The 22,388-nt window shown below is 43.7% G+C and overlaps 1 protein-coding gene across 2 annotated transcripts in view; it reads left to right on the top strand.

The window, feature by feature from the left end:
• The window catches only part of RAB27A (RAB27A, member RAS oncogene family), a 69,950-nt gene that overhangs the window by 1,056 nt on the left and 46,506 nt on the right, over positions 1-22,388 (top strand). The window contains exon 2 of one of the 2 annotated variants that reach the window (XM_037053934.1): positions 17,423-17,539. The exons of the other annotated variant lie outside the window; for it this stretch is intronic. The gene's annotated coding sequence lies outside the window, so the exon portion shown is untranslated. The remainder of the gene's footprint in view (positions 1-17,422; positions 17,540-22,388) is intronic. 2 annotated transcript variants of the gene reach the window in all.

Raw genomic sequence — 22,388 nt, 5'->3', positions numbered from 1 at the left:
GCCTTAAAAAATTTCTGTAATTATTGCTGATTTAATTTGTTGATGCTTCACTGTTCCTGATCCTTTTTTTCCCTTCTTAAAAACTTGCTTGGGGTGGGGCACAGTCTGGAATACAGGGTTTCTGCAGGTGGTTGGAAGTGAAAAAGGTTAATGTAATGCTGAAAGAACTTGACTGAGGATCATTCTCTTCTGTATTTTATATTGCTTTTATTCACACTTTCTTCCTTTCTCCCTCCCTCCTTCCCTCCCTTAATTTTCATGGCCTGCTTTGCTGTGAATTTTAATGAAGTATAATTAATTTATTTTTCTTTTGTTGCTTATGCTTTTGGTGTCAAATCTAAGAAAACATTGCCATATGGCAAGTCATAAAGATTTATGTCTGTTTTCTTCTAAGAGTTTTAGAGTTTTAGCTTTTACATTTCAATCTTTAACACATTTTTCTAATGTACAGTATGAGGTTGGGCTCCAAATTTATCCTTTTGCATATTGATATCCAGTTCTCCTGGTACCATTTGTTGAAAAGGCTATTTTCCCACTTTGAATGGTCTTGGTGCCTCTGTTGGAAAGTGATTGACTGTAAATGTGAGGGTGTATTTTTTATCTTTAAATTCTACCCTGTTGATCTGTGTGTGTTGCTCTTCCTGCTCTTATTCTGGTGCCGTACGGCCTTGGTTACTGTAGCCTTGTAGTAAGTTTTCAAATTGAGAAGTGTGAGTCCACTTTATTCTGTTTTTCAAGATGATTCTGGCTATTCTGGATCCCTTGATATGCCATATGAAATTTAGAATCTGCAACCTCTCAACATCTGTTGCCATGGTTTTATAACCGATGTGAGGGTTTCGTAGTGGGCAACAATCTGTAGGAACCAGACTCTTGATTTTTCCAGACCAAACCTGCTTTTCCCTTAGTCTTCCCCATCTCAGTCAGTAGCAATTTCTTTTTTCCAGATGCTCAGGCTAGACACCCAGGAGTCACCCCTGGTTCTCTTCCTTCTCTCATTTTCACCTCCGATCCCTCAGAGAGTCTCATTGGTTCTTCTGTGACAGTGTATCTAGGATAATAACCATTTCTCAGCACTTCTCCTGACACTATCAAGTTTCTATCATTTCTGTCACCTGGGCCACTGCAAAAGTGTCCTATACCCCCCCGCCGCCCCCCCCCCCCAACGGCTGCCACCCTCACAGCTCTGCAGTCTGTTCTCAGCTCAGCAGCTCAAGTTACTCATTCCACTACTCAAAACTCTCCCATGGCTTTTTACCTCAGAAGTAAAACAAGTCTTACCATGGGCTACAAGCCCTTACATGGCATATGTAAGCCCTTCATCTCTTACTACCTTTTCTGTTGCTTACTCTGCTTTAGCCAGGCAAACCTCAGGACCCTTGCGCTTGCTGTTTCCTTTGTTTGTAATGCTCTTCCTCCAGATGTCTGCATTTCATTTCATTTCATTCAGGTCAAAAGTCATTTCTGTATTATATGCCTTCTTGAACCATCCCATCTAAAATAGTATCCCTCAGCCCTCCCATCATTTTCTTCTCCCTTATCTGGCCTTATTTTTCTTTAAAGTATCAATAATACTGTCATCTCTCTCTCTCACTCACACACACACACACACACACAGTATTTGTCTCCAACTGATAGACTAAACTCTATGAATGTCAGGAATTTTTCTTTTCTTTTTTTATTTTTTAAATACATTTTATTGGTTATGCTTTTACAGTTGTCCCATTTTTCCCCTCTGCACTCCCAGCCTGCACACCCCTCCCACCTACATTCCCCCCTTTAGTTCATGTCCATGTGTCATAAGTTCTTTAGCTTCTACATTTCCCCCACTATTCTTGCCCCTCCCTTTGTCTATTTTCTGCCTACCGTCTATGCTACTTATTCTCTGTACCTTCCCTTCCTCTCTCCTCCTCCCACTCCCCTGTTGATAACCCTCCATGTGATCTCCATTTCTGTGTTCCTGTTCCTGTTCTAGTTATTTGTTTAGTTTGTTTTGTTTCGTTTTAGGTGTGGTTATTAATAATTGTGAGTTTGCTATCATTTTACTATACATGTTTTTATATCTTTTTCATAGATAAGTCCCCTTAACATTTCATATAGTGAGGGCTTGGTGATGATGAACTCCTTTAACTTGACCTTATCTGAGAAGCACTTTATCTGCCCTTCCATTCTAAATGAAAGCTTTGCTGGATAGAGCAGATCTTGGATGTAGGTCCTTGCCTTTCATGACTTGGAATACTTCTTTCCAGCTCCTTCTTGCCTGTAAGGTCTCTTTTGAGAAATCAGCTGACAGTCTGATGGGAACTCCTTTATAGGTGACTGTCCCCTTATCTCTTGCTGCTTCTAGAATTCTCTTCTTCATTTTAGTCTTCGGTAGTGTAATTATAATGTGCTTTGGTGTATTCCTCCTTGGGTCCACCTTCTTTGGGACTCTCTGAGCTTCCTGGATTTCCTGGCAGTCTATTACCTTTGCCAGATTGGGGAAGTTCTCTTTTATTATTTGTTCAAATAAGTTTACCACTCATGGCTGTTCCTTTTTCCCTTCTGGTACCCCTATAATTCGGATGTGGGAATATTTAAAGATGTCCTGGAGGTTCCTAAGTCTCTCTCATTTTTTCGAATTCTTGTTTCTTCATTCTTTTCTGATTGGATGTTTCTTCCTTCCTTTTGGTCCACTCCATCGATTTGAGTCCCAGTTTCCTTACCATTACTATTGGTTCCCTGTACATTTTTCTTCTTTTCACTTAGTGTAGCCTTCATTTTTTCATCTAATTTGTGACCAAAGTCAACCAATTCTGTGAGCATCCTGATCACCAGTGGTTTGAAATGTGCATCTGAGAGGTTGTCTATCTCTTGGCCACTTAGTTGTATTTGTTCTGGAGCTTTGATCTCTTCTTCCCTTTCGGCCATTTTTTCGTCTTGTGGTGCCTGTCATGTAGTGAGGGGTGAAGCCTTAGGTGTTCTCCACGGTGGGGCAAGCCCGTTGCTGGGCTTGGAGAATGCTGCATGTTGGAGAGGGGTCTGAGAGGGAACAGTGGCGCTTGCTCTGCTCTCTGTCAGACCTCAGTTCCTTCCGACACTTTCCCCAAGCAAACTGGGCCCTTCTGGTGCTGGTTCCCGAGTGGGGGGGATTGTGTACATTCTAGGACCTTGTGGGTCTCTGCAATGAACTCTCCTGTGAGGCTGGGAGTCTGTCCCAGTACCTCAACCCCCACAGGTGTTTTCAATTGATGCTTTTAGGCTTTATTTCCTGGTGCTGGGACCCTGGGTTGTGTGGTCTGTCTCGCTCCCTAGTTTCACCTGGTTTATCTGTGCACGAATTTGGGACTGCCCGGCCTTGTGTGCTGTGCCTTGCTTCAGAATCGCCGCCTCGTGCCCGGAGTCTGCCATCTACTGCTTTTTTTTGATGCGACCCCTCTTCATGACACCCCACTCCACCCTTCCTATGGGTCTGGACGAATGTGTCTGTTTTAACTCCTTGGTTGTCGGACTTCCATACAGTTCAATTATCTGTCAGTTCTGGTTGCGGTGTTTTTGTTGTTGTTTGTTTCTAAGTTTTTGTTGTCCTTATTCTGGTTGCAAGGTGGCACAGTGTGTCTACCTACACCTCCATCTTGGCTGGAAGTTGAGGGATTTCTCGTTTACTGTGGTGTGCAGAGCATTTAGAATGGTTTCTGGCACATAGTAAGTACTCGAAAATTATCGAATGATTGAAAAGGGAGTGGGAGACTGAGAAATGGATATTGCTCTGCTATTTCTTCCTTCCCATTTTATCTAAAAGAAGTAATGTCCATAGTTACACTAACATCTAAGTCTCTTTCCTTCTATCCTCCTGTTTTCCCCAAGATAACGACCCTACCCTCCTTGGAAAGGGAGAGGTAAAACAACGGAAAGGTGAGGGCTCTGTTCTTCCCACAGTGGCCGCGCAGAGCTCTCTTCTTTGTAGCCTGGATAGCTTGGGCGGGCACAGTCAGTGCCTGTCTCCAGTGATTCCGTCTCTTTTGCTGGTCTTCGGAGAGAATGAAATTCCTTGGAAATTCGAGAAATAGAAATTCATTTCTTGATGAATACTTTCTACTGCAGTGAATGAATCTTACTCTGGCATCTAACTGAAATGGCCATCGTGGAGACCCATTTAACATTTAATTAAACGACGACGTTAGACCGTCAACCCTTTATGAGTATGTCCTTATTTCCAGGGCAGATTGTAACGTCCTGGGGGCCGAGCATGACTTCAGGTCACTTTTGAATTTCATACTGCCAGGTCTCTTAGACAAAAAGGAATGTTCAGCAAACTCTTGCTAAGTGTACCAATAAGTGAATGAATAAACCTGGATTTCTTTTCATCGTTGGAAACTTCTAGTCCACACATTTAGTTTTTCCGAGCCAACCCCTCCAATCCCCCTCCTCCTGCTGCTGCCGCTGGAGCAGTGTTGGCCACAGCTGAGCGGGCTTTCCTGCTGCTCTTTCCCAGTGATACTTGAATGAATTGACCTACATCGTATGGTGATTAATCGTCTATGTTAGTTTTAAAATTGAAGTTGTCTTCCATTGTTATTTAAACTTATCCTAAAATGTGCCCTACTTATATCTTCACTGCAAATGTGAAAAACAATTATTTTTACATATATATGAAATATATATTCCTGGTAAATTATGATAGGTTTGATAGGCTTGTTTTTTCAAGAACAAAACACGGCATACACGTGTAAGTGTGAGCCCCTATTTAACTAGATGGAGGGAATTCTTTCACCTTGTGTGTGTATATCGAATCACCACGGTGTATGCTTTAGATAACTTACAATTTTATTTTTATTTAAAAAAATAAATAATACTTTTCTATGTCAGTTACCCCTCAACAAAGCTGAAATTAAAAAAGAAAGTGTGAGCCCCTAAGAAGCAAGATTGTCTTGCCATTGTGAAAATAAGGTTGCCTTCTGAAGAGAGTGATTTTCCCCTTTCACTGCCTTTGCTTTTTATGCCTTGTACTGTTTCTGCTTGGATCATATTTATTCCTCTGACTCTTGGTCAGGAAGCTTGTGTTTATGATCTGGTTTCCTTTAAGCTGATTACCTTGGGAGCAGACAGGAGCACTGGGTTGGAGGAAGAGATAAAGGTGCATAATTAACTTGAGGTCCGTAGGGTGAGATGTGGGGAGTGGTGGGCCCGTAGCATGTTTGGCACTCTGTCTGCTCATGCTGTACAGAAAGCACGCCACAGTCTTTTTCTTGTGGGAGTGATGTCTGCTGACGTTCATTTTGTCTACTCGAGAGGAATAGCCTTGTCTGCTTGAGAGGAATGTTGAAAGTTACTCCTCCTTTCTTATGTTTTGTCTCTGTATGTGCTTCTCTTGACAAGGTCTCCCATTTTGTGCCTCAGCCTCTTTTAGAACCACCCACATATATGGAGTCAGACTTTTGTTTTTTAAGATTGAACTTTTAATGTGGGGTCAGAGGTAGAGTACAAGATTCAGCAAAAAAAAAAGCACTTTGGATAAACAATGAATAACATTTTACTGTAAGTGTGTTACCTGCAGTATTTGGGACATATTTATATGAGTCATTTAAAAATATCTGTTGTTTTTACAAAATGCAAATTTAACTGTGTTTTATATAAATCCATGTTAATGCACAGGAAATGCATGGATTGTAATAATGTTCATAGAATGACCGAGCGATTGCCCACTTTGGTGACTGCATGTGTCCATCTTAAGGAAGGAGAGGACTTGTAAATTCAAAAAGTATTGGAATGGGAAAGAAGTTGGGGAAGATTCAGTTTTGCTCTAGATTTCTGTAGTGGAGGAAATTCACACACAGAGGTGTCCAGTCACGCTGCAGGACCACACAGTGGCGGAGCCAGGAATGGAGCTCTAGGTCCTGTGGTTGCTCTGCTGTGTGATGGCGTCCCCTAAAAGATCGTGTATAAGTTGCTTATGTTTTTCTGTTGGCCCTTAATTACTTTTGTTGCCACCCTTGCATAATTACTCCAATATTGTGCTGTCCTCCCAGTCCCCAGATCCAATATGTGGCAGGCAAAGCCACTCTCAGGAGACACCCTTGATTTTTCCCTGTAGGCCACGTGACTGCCAAACTCTACCATTTGGTTGTAATCCCTGTAATGATGCCAAAAAGCCTGACATTGTTTTGATGTGTTTTTATTCCTTTTAAGGCCTTGTTAATATATTTTATTGCTTTTGAATTTTTATTGTAGGGTGCTTTGATGAAGGTGGACTTACTGAGAGTGATTCCAGAATAGACAAGTACTGTATTGTCTTACTGGAAGCCTGCTCGCTTTGCATGGCCCATTCCTATGAAACTCCTCATCCTTCTGTGTTTTGGTAGGAAAATAAATGTGGATAACATGTGGTGAAGATGCCTGTAGGTAGATAGGTATATGTGATTTGCCCTTTAGAGATGGGTCCTTATAACACAGTGGGTTATTTTATTGTTATTATAAAGTCATTTGTATCTATTTAAGTAGTCTTGAAAATGAACATAGCTTTGTTCATATAAAGTCTTACAGCTGCCAGGTTTAAGCATAATAATAAAATTGGTTGCCAAGAGACTACAAAGTCTATTGGTTCTTATTAACTGCAGTTCCACTTTCCTGCCCTGATCCTACCACCTGGGCGGCCAGTCAGCCGGCCGGTATTGTCTGGGTTGGCTGGTTATGTGTCTGCTGTGTATTTGTATCATTCACAACAAAGACAGGGTCTCAGACAGCTAAATGGAGGTGATGGTGAGGTGTTTCTATTCTTGCTGTACCACCTCTGACATGGGAGGAATGAGACATACAGAAACAGACCATGTCTTAAATGTTTGTTGGAGATAACTAAGAATTTTAAAACATAATCCACGGTTGTGGTCAGGATTTCTTTGTTTCTTGCAATGTGTGATTACTTTTCATGAAGAATCTCACTACTACGGGGGAATGACCCCAAGAATGAGTAAAAGGGTTCAGCAGCCCTTAGAAAGATACAGTACTGTCCTTCCAATCAGATACTGGAGACCAAATGTGGTCCAACAAGCTGCTGGCTGTTCCCGTCTGGGCCTCTGTCATCAGGGAGGGATGAGGCCAGTTCTCCATCCCTCCCTCTCCCCACCCACCCTATCTGCACAGAGGGCTGGGAGGCCAGTTGTGGTATTTCCTCAGGGAGTGAGTCAGCCCTGTGTTCAGGAGCTCCTGCTTGATTAGGGAGGAACCAATGGATCTGGGAATCAGTAGCCTGCTTTTTAGTCTCTAATATTGCTGATAGTTAACTACGTGATATTACACCCATGGTTCTTAGTTGGGCCAGTGTTTTACCTCCTCATTCTGGGGGACCATTTAGCAACATCTGGTGACATTTTTGATTGTTACAATTGGGGAGTTACTATTGGCATTTAGTAGGTGCAGGCCAGGAGTGCTGCTAACACCCTACAATGCACAGGACAGCCCGTCATGGCAAAGGATTATCCTGTCCAAATGTCAGTGGTGCTGAGGCTGAGAAACCCTGCCTTAGACAAGTCGCTGAACCTCCCTGGCCTGCAGTCACCAGAGTTACACATCCTCACCATCACATACAGTTACTAAGCCTCACTGTACTACCGCTGTCTTTCTAATCGCTCCCTCACCCCAGTTCTAAGTCATTAAATGTGGACTGTGAGCCACTGCCCTCAGGGATTGTGTGGAGTGAGGTGCTTGTGTAGGGGTCAGGTTGGCCATTTGAGAGGCATGGGCCCTGTGGGGACAGCCTGTCAATAGGAAGTGAGAGCTGAGCTGTAATACCTCTGCCCTGTGATTCAGTGCGGGTGGGGGAACCTGCCAGAAAGCACAGAGTGCTGTGACTAAAGGCTTGGTGCTTGAATTCCTCAGTGACCTGAAGTCTCAGCACCTCAGATGGTGGGCTTGCAGATGCTCAGGAGGGAACGTCCTAAAGTCGCCTGGCCCCCATACCCTTGTGCCAGAGGTGCCTCAGACACCAGTTTGCCAAAGAAATAATGACTGGGCAGTTTCCTCGTGAACACCCCATTTCCTGCTTAACTAGAGCCTTCTGGGAGATTAAAAGTCAATGACAAAAACCCCTACCCTGAGTCATTAGCCCATTTTGCCACTTAGATTAGGAAACCTCACTTATTCCACTCAGAGCATCATGCAGTTTAAGAGCTAGTGGACACTTTAGAAAGCACGTAGTCCAGACGCCCTGGTTTCCGATCAGTTACCCATGGCTCACTGATGGCAGAGAAGGTGTTAGAAGACAAGTCTGCTGATTTGCCATTGTGTTACTTCTACATCCTTATGCTAATATTTCTTGATTTTAACCAGTTGTAAGAGGGTCAATCTAAAATTGTGTTGTTTTGCTGTTCAAAGGAAGTGACTTTCAGATGGAACTTCACTAGCAACCAGTGTCTCTTGAACCCTTCTGAAATATCACAGGAAGTGAAGCAAGTGTGTTATGGTATCACCCACGGCAGAACAGCCCAGAAGTATCTTTGTACCGCTGTGGCTATGTGCCAGGTCCCAATTAAAGATCATCGTTTCTTGCCCGTACTGCTGCTTTTCTGGTGCCATTCTAGCCTCTGTTATTCACCCCTCCCCACAGCCCATTCTTCACAAAAAGCCAGTGACCTTTAAAAAATATAAATCAAATGATATCCTCATATCCTTCTTCTGTTTAAAATTCCTCAATTGCTTCCCACTGCAGTTGCTGCAGTGTCTAATCGTTCTAACCTCGGTGAGGGTCTGTGGTTTGAGCCCTGCTGGCTTCCATGACCTCCTCCGCTCCTTCCTGGGCCTCCATCTTCCAGCCTTATCTCCAGAGTTTCTGCTCCTTTCTGCTCCTTGGAAATGCCAAGCTCAGAAATGCCTTCCTCAGAGCCTTTGCACTTGCCCTGAACTTTTTCTCAATGTGTTTCCTCCAGATCCTCATCTGGCTGGTCCCTTGGCCTCATTCAGATTTCATTTCAAATGTCACCCCTAGGAGGCCTTCCTCAACCATGGCGTGGAATGTAGTCCTTCAGTCACTCTCTATGCTATTATTGTGTTGCTGTCTTCACAGCACTTATTACTGTTTGGAATTATTTTATCTTTCCGATCACTTATTTATTGTATGTTTCTTCCTGCTAAAATGTTCCTGTTGTCACGAGGGCAGGGACTTTGTTTTGTGAACGACTATTTGCTTAGCACCTAGAATAATGCCTGGCACATGGAAGATGCTAAGTTAATGAGTAAGTAAGTGAGCAGATGGTATTAGAGGAGGCTGCTAGACAAATCTAGTTCTTTGTAATTCCTGATTTGTCTTACACATTGAACTTTATTTTTTAACATCAGAATGCCAGTTCACTGATACATGAGTAAAAGAACTGTTAAGCTGACTCGTTTCTTTGCTTTGTGCTCACTCCCTGCAGTTAGAAGCTCCATGGGAAGCAAATAAAAAAGAGAAGTCGACTTGGTAAGCACAGGCTCAGGGCACAGGCACCTGGAAATCAAAAGACCAGGGAGCTCTAATGCTGGCAGAGGCTTGAAAGATCGCCGTGGCAATGCTTCTTCAAAACTGGCTGCCCAGGAGGACCGCACAGGGAGGTTTTACTTAAAACACACCCCTCCCCCAAACACATTTTCAGTCTCTCCTTTGGAGATTCTAACTTTTTAGGTCTGGTATTAGGTCTGGGGAATCCATATGTTATTTAAAGTGTTGCTGTGGTGGCTGATAGTGCACAACCAGGTTTAGGAGCCGGTGACCAAGCCCACCTCTGTCCGCAGGTGAGGAGACTGAGGCTCAGAGGGGTCATGTGCTCCCCTCAGGGCCACACATCTAGTGAGCTGGCAGATGGCACTCCACTTTCCCAGTCTTCTCTCTGTGCTTTTCAAAAAACATAGCAAGGATGCTGAGTGAAATAAGTCAGACAGAGAAAGACAAATGCCGTAGGATTTCACGTGTTTGTGGAATCTAAAGAACAAAATAAGCAAAGACTAGTAGAAGCAGACTCATAAATACAGAGAACAGACGGATGGCCAGAGGGGAGAGGTGTGGGAGGACTGTGAGAAAAGGCAAACGGACTGAGAAGGACAGATTGGTAGAGAACAGTCACAGGGATGGACAGCGCAGCATGGGGGTTGCAGTTGATAACACCGTGATAACTGTGCATGGGGCCAGGTGGGTACTGGAAATATAGGGGGGTCACTTTGTAAAGTGTGTGAGTAAGTGTCATGCTGTAAACCTTCAACCGACATAGAATCATATTGAATGTAAACTGTAACTGAAAAATTAACAACAACAACAACATAGGTAGAACAATTGCCTGGAACAGAGGCAGCCCAGCCTTGGAAGTCATTGGCTTATTACTTTTTTCTGTGTTTGCATGTAAGTAACCAGTCTGGCATCAAACAGGAAATGCATACAGCATAGCTTTATTTTTTTTTATCTGTGTTACCAAGCGCCAGATCAGTTAGACTCTCCATCGGGGGGCTGTAGAGCGGTGGGAAAAGCGTGGTTCTGGGACCAGCGCTGTCTGGGAACCCGTTAGAAATGCAGATGCTCAGCCCCACGCCAGATGGACCAGGTCTGAAACTCGGTCTGTTCTAAACTGTCTGGGTGATTCTGAAGCACAGGAAAGCTTGAGAGTCTCTGTCTACCAGGATGTTTTACAAGCTGGCCATTGCCTAGAGCCGCCGACCTCGGCCTTTTAGTTGGTGACTCATTAAAGTTGGGGCTTTAAAATAAGCCAGACATCTGCTTTCCTTGGTGACATTTACTCAAAACAGACTATAGTTATAAATCTGCATCATTAGAATACCATACACACAACAAAGGAGAGGGGGCAGAGTCATACTGTTGCACATCTGCTGTGTGAGGCACCTTGCTTGTTATCTCATTTAATCCTCACAATCTGCTATGGAGAGATTGTTATCCCTCTTTTACAGATTTGGAATCTGAGGCTGGTGGTGGTTAGATGTGGTCTTCCTACAGGTTATTTGCCCACCTGTCTTTGTGTGTTTTGCTGTTTTCTCCCCAGAGCAGCTGCTCTCAGACCTTATGGTGCACAACCAAACACCCCTGGGAAGCTTGAAATAAATGTAAATGCCTCAGTTTCCCTCTCAGAGTTTCAGAGGCCTGGATGGGACTCAGGACTTCAGGTTTTCATCAGGTGGTCACCCCAGGCGATCCTGCTGTGAGTGGCATCAGACCACCCTTGGAGAAATTCTGTCCTGAATCCATTCATTCTTGCCCAGTGGTTGGACCAGATGGCCCTCAAAGCTTCTCTGAGGGTCTGTGGTTCTCTAGAGTTTCAGGCTTCCAGGCCTTGGGCACTGGGGAGGGGGGCAGTGGGACATGTTGGCAGAAGAAATACGAGCACAGGAGGAAGGAGCTTGGGAGCCTAAATGGAGATGTCTCTCCCATGCCTGGCTGCTCCTTCTCTCTCTGCTGCCTCTTGGAGGGTTCCCAAGGCCATGTTTTGGCTTTGAGTAACTTGTGATCCTTTCTGTTACCTACCCCTAATTGTGCAACTTTCCTTCTAGCAACTTCACCCTTGTGTTGTCAGGGTGCACAAAAGTGAACAATTTTCTCCAGGTGGTAGGTAGTATCTATTGAGTACTAAGATACTTCAGCTTTTGAAGTCAGAAATGGTGTTTTATCTGTTTGATGATAAGAGCCTGTACTTTTCAGGGATAAAATTGACATATTTAGTGAAAGAGTTGTCAGTCCATTAGGAGACACTGATTTGCTGTCATTATGAAGGGAAAAAGAAAGATGCAAATTTTAAAGAGAATTTTGGGTATCATGCCTGATGTCCTTCTTTGTGAGGTGGCGTCTGATTTCTGTTTAAAAGTTTAGAAGCAGCTACTGACATAAATACTCTAAGACTTACATTTTGTGAAAAAGATACATGTATCGGAAGCTTGTTGAAACCTACCAGGCCTTTGCCCAGTGTAGAAGTCAGCAATGTTGAGATGTTAAATTCTTTTAATATCCTGAAAGAAATTGTGCAGGACAAGGGTGGAAATGCACATGTGCAAACATTTCAGCTGGCCAGTGAGAAAATAACCCAGGCACGGCTATGTTTCTAAGAATAGCTTGTTTGCCACTGATATTAGAGTCAACAATAGCTGAGTACAGTAGCTGGAGCTGCCATTTATTGAGACCTTACTGTGTGTCAGGAATTATACAAAATCTTCTCACTTGTTCCTCAACAGACTTTCAAAGTAGATGTAATCCTTCATTCCACTGATGATGGAACAGGCTCAAAAGGATTAAGTCCTTTGCCCTGCGCGTGGGCTGGGGTTTCCAGGGACCCAGGACTTCTGGGGTGCACGGGGATGGCTGGTTACTCTGAGTGTCACCAGCTTGCTGACCCAAGGCTGGTGGCTAGGAAGGAAGCCCACTGAGTTCCGAGTGGTCAGGCCGATGGTTCCTATATGGAAACTTGCTGGTTGGCCTCACAGAGAGCCCTTCAGAATATTTCATGGTGCCCATTTTCCTCCATTTGCACATGGTTCTAAGGAGCTTGGTCATGAGGTTTCCAGGTGCCTTGTCCATCAGAAACTGCACACTAGGAGGGGCAGTGAGGACTCTGGAAAGGCACCCTGGTTTCCACGGTGAGGGACTGTGGGCAGAAGGTGAGGGCAGGGAGAATGAAACATGAACTAAAAAAAGAGATCAGGAGGCATTTATTACAAGGGCAAACATATCTTAATAAGGAGAGCTATTATTGAATATTTATTATGTGCCAAACACTGTTTTAAGTATTTTATAGGTATTAAATTGTTAAATTTAATTAAATCAATTATGACAAAATAATTCTGTTATTGTCTGTTCCACAGATGAGGAAACTGAGGCACAGACAGGTTAAGTAACTTTTTTGTTGGAAATCACGCAGCCAGTGAGTGGCAAAGCTGAGATTCAAAGCCAGACAGCCTGTCTCCAGAGCTCAGTCCTCGGCATCCTGCTTCGGTGTGGGTCCTAGATTCCCTAGCACAGCAAGTTAGTGATGTTTGTTGTCATGTCCTGAATCATCTGAAAAAAAAGTATAGGCATTCCATTTTATTTTGTATTATTGAATTGTAAAGATTTTATCAAGGTTATACATGGATATAGATCTACAAGGCAAGTTGAAAAAACCATCAGAGTCCCCTCCTCCAGCTCACTTCCTGCTCCCCAGTCACCCGCTTTCAATTCTTGTAGTTAATTGACTCTAGTGGCTAGTTACAACCCTTGTCTTTCAAGGACATACCTCTACTTCTGTGGTCAATTTTATTTTGCTTTGGGCATTACCAAGTGACACTTTATTATGGAAGAAGAGAATTTTAGCTTGGTTCTCTGCCTACCCCGACCACCTATGTATACCATTTCCATCCCCTCCTTTTTCCCACAGTATATCGTCATTTTAGTTAGAGAAATATGTTGTTGGCTCCTTTTTATCTTCAGGCTTTCAGTCCAGGGTTGGCCAGATTGTCCAGAGAAGATCATTTGCTCACCAGTCTATGGAGAATGCCTGCATTCTGGAAGTCACTGGGTAGGTGGGTGGCTGGGGTGGGGGGAGTTTGTGTCTCAATATTTACTGTGTAACTTCTCACTGCATTCCTCTCTCCACTGACGGTTGCCATGCCTCTGAGAGCCTTCAGGAGTCTGACCCTCAGTTTTACTCTCTGCAGAGAATAAACCTTCATCCTCTACCAGAGCTGGAGGAGTCGCAAGGCTGGGATCTAAGCAGACTTCCACCATGTTTAGCCCTGACTTTATACCCTCCCTCACCTCCAGCGGTGTTTGGGGCTGTGAAGGCCTGAGCCCTTCTGGAGGTTCTGTGATGAGCTGTTTCTTGGCTTTCCTCGCTGGCAGATTAGGAGTCAGCTTTCCTGGCCCACTAGTCGGTCACCTCCTGTCCGTCTACTTTCTAGCTTCCAATATTTTATTGCAGTTATTTTCACTCACTCTCTTTGTCCTTGCAAGTTTATGTCTAAATGAAATAAAATTCCCTTCATTGTTATAGTAGTAACAGAGATTTGGCCATCTTTATCCTGAAGTCTGAAGGACATTTAGAAAGCTTTCCATGTAAAAGAGTCAAAAAAGGTTTTGTTGCTCTACTAGGAAGGCCAATAGTTCTGTGGAAAAATGGGGTTGCCTAAATTTTACTTGCTATTCAAAGTGTGGTTCTAGGACTAGGAGCACCAGTATTATCTGGGCATCATGTGTGTGCTTGTTAGAAATGCAGATTCCTGGGCACCACCAGTCCCATTGAATCATAATTAGCATTTTAACACAAGCCTAGGAGAGCCCTATGCATGTGGAAGACTGAGAAGTGCTAATATGAAGCTTTATTCAACTTCTGTAATTAGACTAAGCTAATACTAATGGACTTGAATCTGATATTTAAAGATCTTGGTGCATTCCTGTACTAAATTATCCTCCAAATTCTAGAGGTTGCTGTGAGATAATACAGAGGAGTACATAAGTTTTCACGGAAAGGCACCCTTATCCCATTTATACATCTGAGTTGGCAAAAGATATAAACCCAAAGTCTGGTGTTACCATGGGAGATGTCAGAGTGGTTATGCTCTGACTTTTTTAGCTGCCCACGGTTCTTTGGGTTGGTGATGGTGCCACAGAACAGTCGGTGCTGCTGCAGAAGTCAGTGGGGTTCTGCTGCTTACCGTCTGCAGGGAGAACTCTGGTTGGAAGTCTGGTGGAAAAGGAAAAGGCCTTGCTTGCTTAAAGGCTACGCGGGTTCCAAGGAAAAGAACACTGGCAGGTTTCTCCCTGAGAGCCCTGCTAGCTTTAAAACACCCAAAGACTGAGAATCCCTCCCCTTTGCCAGGCCAGTTTGAAAACGTGCGTGGAATCCCCTTTCCTATATTAAAGTACCGAGCTTTAGACCGGTCTGGTGTGGCTCAATGGCTTGAGTGCTGGCCTGTGGGCTGAAAGGTCGCCTGTTTGATTCCTAGTCAGGGCACATGCCTGGGTTGGGGGCCAGGTCCTCAGCTGGGGGCGTGGGAGAAGCAAACAATTGATTGTTCTCTCCCTCCTTTCCCCTCTCTGTAGAAATAAACAAAATACAATAAAGTACCATCCTTTGGGGAACTCAGATGTCTGCAGCATGATCCTTCAGGCAGCTTAACCCATTCCCACTTGGGCCCCAGGTGTCTCTCTCATGCCTGTGTGTATTGCCAGAGCCTGGGACACACCACCTGAGGAACTCGGACCTGCTGTGGCCCCCTGGGCTGGCCAGGGGAGGGGAAAAGCCTTTTGTTTCCCTGTGCGTTGCATTTTAAGGACTCGGCCCAGAAATCCATGCACGACTTTTTCATGGATGTGCACCAACGCCTGCCATTGTTGTCAGCTCCCCAGTGTCTTTGACTCTCTACCAGCCCAGTTTTGCGCGAGGGGGCAAAGTTTCTAGCCATGTGCAAGGATGCACAACCCTCTCAGTCCGAGGTGGGGCCGCGGGCCCTCACAGCTCATGCTGGCTCTGCACAAGCTCCTGCGGCTGCGTCACGAGCTGCTCGACTGCCAGGGCAACACATGTTCACACAGTTGCATTGCCTTTGTTTACAGCAGCCTCCAGGGTGTGGGGCGGCTGTGATGCGGTTTTGGTCGGGCTTCCTGCAGACTTTCAGCCTGCGAGGGCGGCTGTTGGCCCTTGGGTTCTCTACCCGGTTCCCAAGCAATGTGGCCTGACCCCCTGGGACTTTGTAAATTGGGTAGGTTGAGTCTTCAATGACACTTTGCACTGCTAAAGTCCGAGGGTGGCAGAGGAAAGAGTCATTAGTTCCATGTCCAGCATCTCTCTCAGTGACAGGAAAATGTTCAGTAAATGATTATGGAGTGAGTAAATCAAATGAGACAATTTCTGTGTTCAAGACATCACCAATCAACAAGAAATAAATCGATAATTATCCTAGGGGGCTGACCAGTTCGAGGAAAGAGTAGTACAGAGAAGTATAGGTAGTAGTACTTCCTCAGCATTGCTCTTTGGAGGAAGGAGCCAAAGAGCTAAGTGTCCCTGGGAACAGAGCTTGGTGGGTTCGGAGCAGTGGCTTTCAGTTTGGCGGGTGTCAGAATCACCTGGCAGGCTCATTAAAACAGACGCCTCACCCTTCCTTAGAATCTCTGATTCAGTGGGCCTGGGACGGGTCCCAGAATGTGCATTTGTAACAGTTTTCCAGGTGATGATGATGAGTTCACATTTTGCAAACCACTGGTGTAGAGAATTACAAGTAGTTCTGGTGGCTGGAGGCAGGATGCAGGGAGCGGTAGGCCACTGACGGCAGAAGCTTAAGGAGCGGGGATTTCATTGTGGAGGTGGTGGGGGGTCACTGGCAGGTTTTACAGAGGGGAGCGATGGAGCCCCGTTTGCCTGTTGGAAAGATTACTTTGGGTGAGTGTGGAGGGTAGGTGAGTGGTGGTGCCAGGTTGTGGGCCAGAAAACCAAATAAGTGGTTAATTTTAGCCCTTCAGATGAGCAATACAAGCTTGGAATAACAGGGAGAGAAGGAAAGAGCCCCGGAATGCGGGAGCCAATTGGAAGTGGGTGAGGAAGAGAGGGAGGGGCCCCTGAGGACCATCAGATTTCTGGCTGGGTGTGTGTTGGGACTGTGCTACTGAACACAGAGAGAAGTGGGTCTGAAGCAGGGTGGGGGGAAAAGAGCAAAGGAGGTCAGTTGAGGGCAGGACATGTTGAATTTGAGATGCCAGGGTGGATCTTTGCAGTAGACAGTTTTACTTACCGTCCTGGAGGCCAGGAGTGAGAGTTCTAGTAAGCCATCCCGCCCCTCTCCCTCCACCACTCCCATTTATCTCCTTTATTATTTGTTTAGATCAAGCATTGTATTTGTAAAGAAACAATATTAGTATAACCTTGGAGGAGCTTGAGGACAGGATACTTTTAAAAAATATTTTATTTACTTATTTATTTAGAGAGAGGGGAAGGGAAGGAGAAAGAGCGGAACAGAAACATCAATGCACAGTTGCATCTCACACGTCCCCCACCGGGGACCTGGCCTGCAACCCAGGCACGTGCCCTGACTGGGAATCGAACTGGCAACCCTTTGCTTCATAGACCCATGCTCAATCCACTGAGCTACACCAGCCAGGGCAACAGGATACTTTTAAAGATGTTTTCTAAAGAACACAAATGTTTGACTTTACTGATTGCGGGAAAAGGAAGAGATGAAGTATATGCTAGTCTTCTCAACCCAGAAGAGGTTAATACAGCCACTCTCTGTCAGAGAGGCCCGTCAGATTGGGTTTTAGTCAGCTTGCAAGGGTGAAACCACTTGACTGGCCTGCAGACCATATGACGAACAGCTGAGACTAATTAGCTGGATTGTGGGTTTTTACAGAGATGCCTGATTTTGAAAGTGGAGGGGGCAAACTGCTTTTCAAAAGACTCTTTTGAAAAACTTTGGAAGTAGGTGATTCTGACTTTAACATTTCTCTTTGTATTAGACAAAAGTAAGCTTTTTGAAGAGGACATGCGACTGGAAGTTGTCTAATTGTTGAAGTGTTGCGAACTCCAGTCCCTAAAGTCTTAGAAAAACAACCAAGGATTTATACTTTGTCAAGGTATGGTTTTCCATTTATCTTTTTTTTTGAGAGGTTTTGAGTTCTACCGTGTCTGTTTTGAAGTACTTAAAGTGTATGCAGTTTAACGCTGCACATATTAGTGTTTTTTAAATCACAGGCTTCAAGACGTCTGCTAAACTTGTTTAGTTTAAAAAGTGTATTTTCAATGACCAGAGAGTGGGTATGAGTACTGATTGCATTTTTCCTTTCTTTTATGAACTTTAATAAAGTAGTAGGTTTTTATTCTCAGGGAATATGTTGATTAAGAGAGCTGACTAAAGAATTAAATTGCTCTAAGAGTCTTATTCATCCTCTGAGGATTTTATTCACAATTCAAACTTATTGGGATATTGTTTCTAATACTGTTAAAGCTTTAATGGAGAAAAGCTTTTGTTAAGTATGTGTTTTAATATAAGGCATATTTTATAAGGTGTATTTTTCCTATGAATTAGATTTGCCATCAAATTATTAATATTGATAGATTTGGTAGTGGCATCGTGGTTGTGTATGGAGTCCGCGTATTCGGGGGGTAATTAGTATGCAGCAATGAGAGATCTGGGTGAGGAGTATGACGACACACTCTATTGTACAGTCCTCTCTACTTTTGGCTTGATTATACTGCATGTTTGCTAGGGCTGCCGTAACAGAGTGCTGGGAACTAGGTAGCTTGAGCAATAGACGTTTATTGCCTCACAGTTCTGGAGGCTGATAATCTGAGATCAAGGTTTGGGTAGGTTTGGCTCCTTCTGAGAGATGTGAAGAAAGAATCTGTTCCAGGCCTTTCTCCTTGGCTTGTTGATGGCTGTCATCTCCCTGTGTCTCTTCTTGTCATTTTCTGTTTATGCATGTCTGTGTCCAGATTTCTTCTTATGAGAACACCAGTTATACTGGATTGGGGCCCACCCACTTGGTTCTCTCTCTTAAGGCCTTATCTACAAATAAGGCCACATTCTGAAGTACTAGGAGTTTGGACTTTTACATACAAATTTTGGGCAACGCAGTTCAACTCATAACAGATAAGTTGGAAAGATTTCATATCTTAAAAGATTTCACATCTTAAAGATTTGCCTGCAAATTCATCCAATAAGTATTTGTTAAGCTAAGAACCTAGACTGTGCTGGGTGTTGAGTGCAGATGAATGAGACATGGTCTCTGCCCACTAACACTGGTTTAATCAAATGTATGGATGTAACTTTCTGTGCACATGTTTTCTTATCTCTGCCATTGAGCTGTGGCTACTTTCACCATTGGGGTCCTTGGGGCACAGAGTCCTGGCACATGGGCAGCCCAGTATCTTTTGAGAGGCACCTGGAAGGGCTCCTTTACACCTGAGTACCCTCATGATAGTCTAGGAGAGTGGAAGGACCCTTAACATTCATCTAGTAAGACCACTTCAGTTCACAGATGAAGAAATTGAAGCTCAGAAGTGTAAGGTCATTTGTCTGATTAGCGCCAGAGCCAAGGCAGCGCCTGACTTCCACTTAGTGTGCAGACCAATACCCCGTTTTGTTTTCTTTGCCACAAGGTCATGCTTTTCATCTAGGACCGAACCCAGAGTCCCATTATGGGAAATCACCATGGCAAATAGCCTTGATAAGAAGCTGACTTTCTCTGTCAAAATTCTTGGATTATAGGTACCGAAAACAAAAAAAGAGTTTGGAGTGTTTATTCACGAGGGTGTTTCATCCCTAAACAAAGGGATTTAGTCTCATCTTGGCTGCATTTTCTCTGTGCCTTACATTTTTACCTTGTTCTTTCCAGACACAGCATTCAGTGGCCCAGCAGCCATTAGAATACAAACAACAGTTTTGCTTCTTTCTTGCTGCTGCCCACAAGACAGGAACTGTGGCAGAAAGAGAATGCTGATGAAACCTTGCCAACCAACAGGATGGCGCCATGGCAACCAGGACCTGCGCATGTTGGCAGGTCTCAGAGCCCAGGGCCCTCTGCTTCTGCCCTCCCTAGACCCTCACTCAGTTCCTGAGTGCGCAAAGAGGAAATGCTCACCACTTCCCCCTGTTTCTGTTTTCCCTTTTTAGGATTAAAGCTTCCTGATATATCTGTCCATCTTTTGCTATTATTATTTCCTCCTTCTTCCCTCTGAACGTGGTTGATTTAGAGTTGGAGCTCAGGGTATGGCATACGTGATAGCTGATGAGTCATATAATATGCCCATTTAAAACCAAAGCTGATTTTTGCAGAAGCCGTCGTTTTTTATGTCGTCTTGATATAGGACGGCTTCCTGCTTTCTTCTGCGTTTCTGATGCTGCTGTGTCTGGGTGGGGCTCCTGCCACTGCGCAGAGCAGAGGCTAGATTCTGCAGGGATTGGAGGGTAGAGGGGTAAAGAATGAGATGAGGGTGCTGCCTGAGAGGTGAGCTTGCATCGTTGCTGCTTCTCCGGAGGCAGGAGCCCCTTGGCTCAAACAAAAGTTGGGAGCATCCATTTTTTGTTTTTCCCATTTCATACTTGATTAGGCTTCTCTGCTCCCTGAGGTAATCTGCACCAGGACCCTTTAGCTATGAGCGCTGGATTTGTCATTCAGCAATATTAAATGGGCCCACTGTTTCACAAGAAGAAAGTCCAGATTGTTTTAAGCTCACACCTGTGTGCTGTGGTGACTGACCCAGCTTAGGGACTATCATTTTAAAAGTCTCCTTCCTAAGGGTCCTTCTTGGATCCCTCTTACTGATCCTTCCCTCTTGGCCCTCTCTTCAGTCTAATTGTCCATCTTTCCCTTGGCCCCAAGAAGTCAACCATGTTGGATGAATCTAAAATCCGTATTGTTAACCCTTATTTTTCTTTTGAGCCCTACTTCAGTTTTCCAAATGCCAGGTAAACACAACTCCTTGCATGTCCCTCAGACATGAGGGACATTTCATTGGTCATGTCCCAGACAGTATAATGTAGGTGAGAGTCTATCTGAGCTCAGATTTTGGTTCTGCCTTTTACTGGCTGTGTGACCTTGGGAAACTTAATCTTTCTGTGCATTAGTTTTTCTCATGTGTAAATTAGAGAGTTCACAGGGTTGTTGTAAGGATTAAATTTGCTAGTATTTTAAAGGGCATAGACAAGTACTCAGTGAGCATTAGTTATAATCATCTCAAATCATCTTTCCCTCTTACTTAATGATAATACCATTCATTCAGTTACCAAGCTAAAAGTTGTGGTTTTTATGCTTATACCAGTCAGTTAAGAAGTGATACTGATTTTTCTTCCTCCTAAATATATCTTGAATTAATCCCTTCCTCTTTATCCTCACCGTCATCCCCACTGACACACTCCACCATTCCACATAGTATCCTGATCCTCTGAGTATTCCCAGTCTCCATGTGGCTGCCACAGAGATCTTTCTAAGGCACAAACCTCGTGTTCCTCGCCTTCACAAAAGCCTGCAGTGGCCTCCCTTACCCAGAGGATAACACACAAATGTGTCAGTGACATGTAAGAGACCTTACAGGCCTAGGTTCCAAATTCCCATCTTTTCAGCCTCTGTCTGGACAAGCACCCATTAGCCACTTCTATCTGCCAAGTCCCCTAAATGCATCATAAGCTTTTTCTGTCCTAGTCAGTCACCCCAGTACTTGCTCCCTTCTCATGGCTCTAAGCCTGGCCTGTATTTTGTACTTGAATATGAGACAGCCAATACCTAATTCCATCAAAAATCAGTAACACCTTTTATGGGGCTGGTATCAATCCATTTTGTTGACCGTGTCTGTTCTATTCAAAGGATAATGCTTATTTGACATATGACAGGAAGTCCTTTACCACATCAAGCTGTGAATTATTCAGCACTTTTGGCAGTCCTAACTAGCACAATAAGACAAGAAATAAAAAAGGTACAGGGACTAGAAAGGAAAAACAAAATGGAATATTTTTAGCTGTCTAACAAATTATTAGAATTAGTATAGCTAAGTAATAAATAGAATATATATATATATGTGTATATCACTCACAATAGTGACAGCAAATAAAGTATCAATAAGTCTAAGGATCTTTATGAAGAGAATTTACTTATTGGCAACATTTTTAAAGCATTTAAAAGATAAATTATATGGGCATGGCTAGGTAAATTCAATATCATGAATATGTCAATCTTCTCAATTTCATCTATAGATTAATGCAGTCCCAATCAAGATCCTCTTATGGTTTCTGAGGAATCGTAAGAGGAAGTATGAAAGGTCAAGAAGATGGAAGTGTGAAAGATCAAGAATGCCCATAGTAAAGTGGAGGGGACTGGTCTTCCCAGATATAAAGTTGTATTGTAAAGTCATAGTAATTAAGGTCTTGTGACATTGCCCAGGTGTAGTGAAAATGGCCAAAAGGACAGAAAAGAGAGAGCCTTTAAACAGATCTTCCCATATATGTTGAATCATTATGGAAAGGATAAATTTTTTTCAATAAATGGTGCTATGACAATTAGGTATCCTTCTGAGAAAAACAATGAAAGTAGATCCTTCATACACCTTAACAAATCACTGTATTTTTCAGACCATAAGGTTTTAGAGGAGGAAAACAGGAAAAGAAATAAAATTTTTTAAAGATTTCATTTATTTATCTTTAGAGGGGAAGGAAAGGAGAGAGGGAGAGAACTATCAATGTATGGTTGCCTCTCATGCATCCCCTGCTGGGAACTGGCCTGCAACCCAGGCATGTGCCCTGCCTGGGAATCGAACTGTGATCCTTTGGTTTGCAGGCCTGCACTCAATCCACTGAGCTACACCAGCCAGGGCAGGAAAAGAAATTTTGAAGCAAAAAAATGTGGTAAAATATTTAATAACATGAATAACATAATATTTCACCAATATAAATGTAAACAGAAATCAACAGCAGCATTAACAACCATTATT

The sequence above is a fragment of the Sturnira hondurensis genome, unplaced genomic scaffold (genome assembly GCF_014824575.4).
Source record: "Sturnira hondurensis isolate 20B ecotype Veracruz unplaced genomic scaffold, ASM1482457v3 Scaffold0008196, whole genome shotgun sequence".
NCBI lineage: Eukaryota > Metazoa > Chordata > Mammalia > Chiroptera > Phyllostomidae > Sturnira > Sturnira hondurensis.
This window is presented reverse-complemented; position numbering and strand designations above follow the sequence as displayed.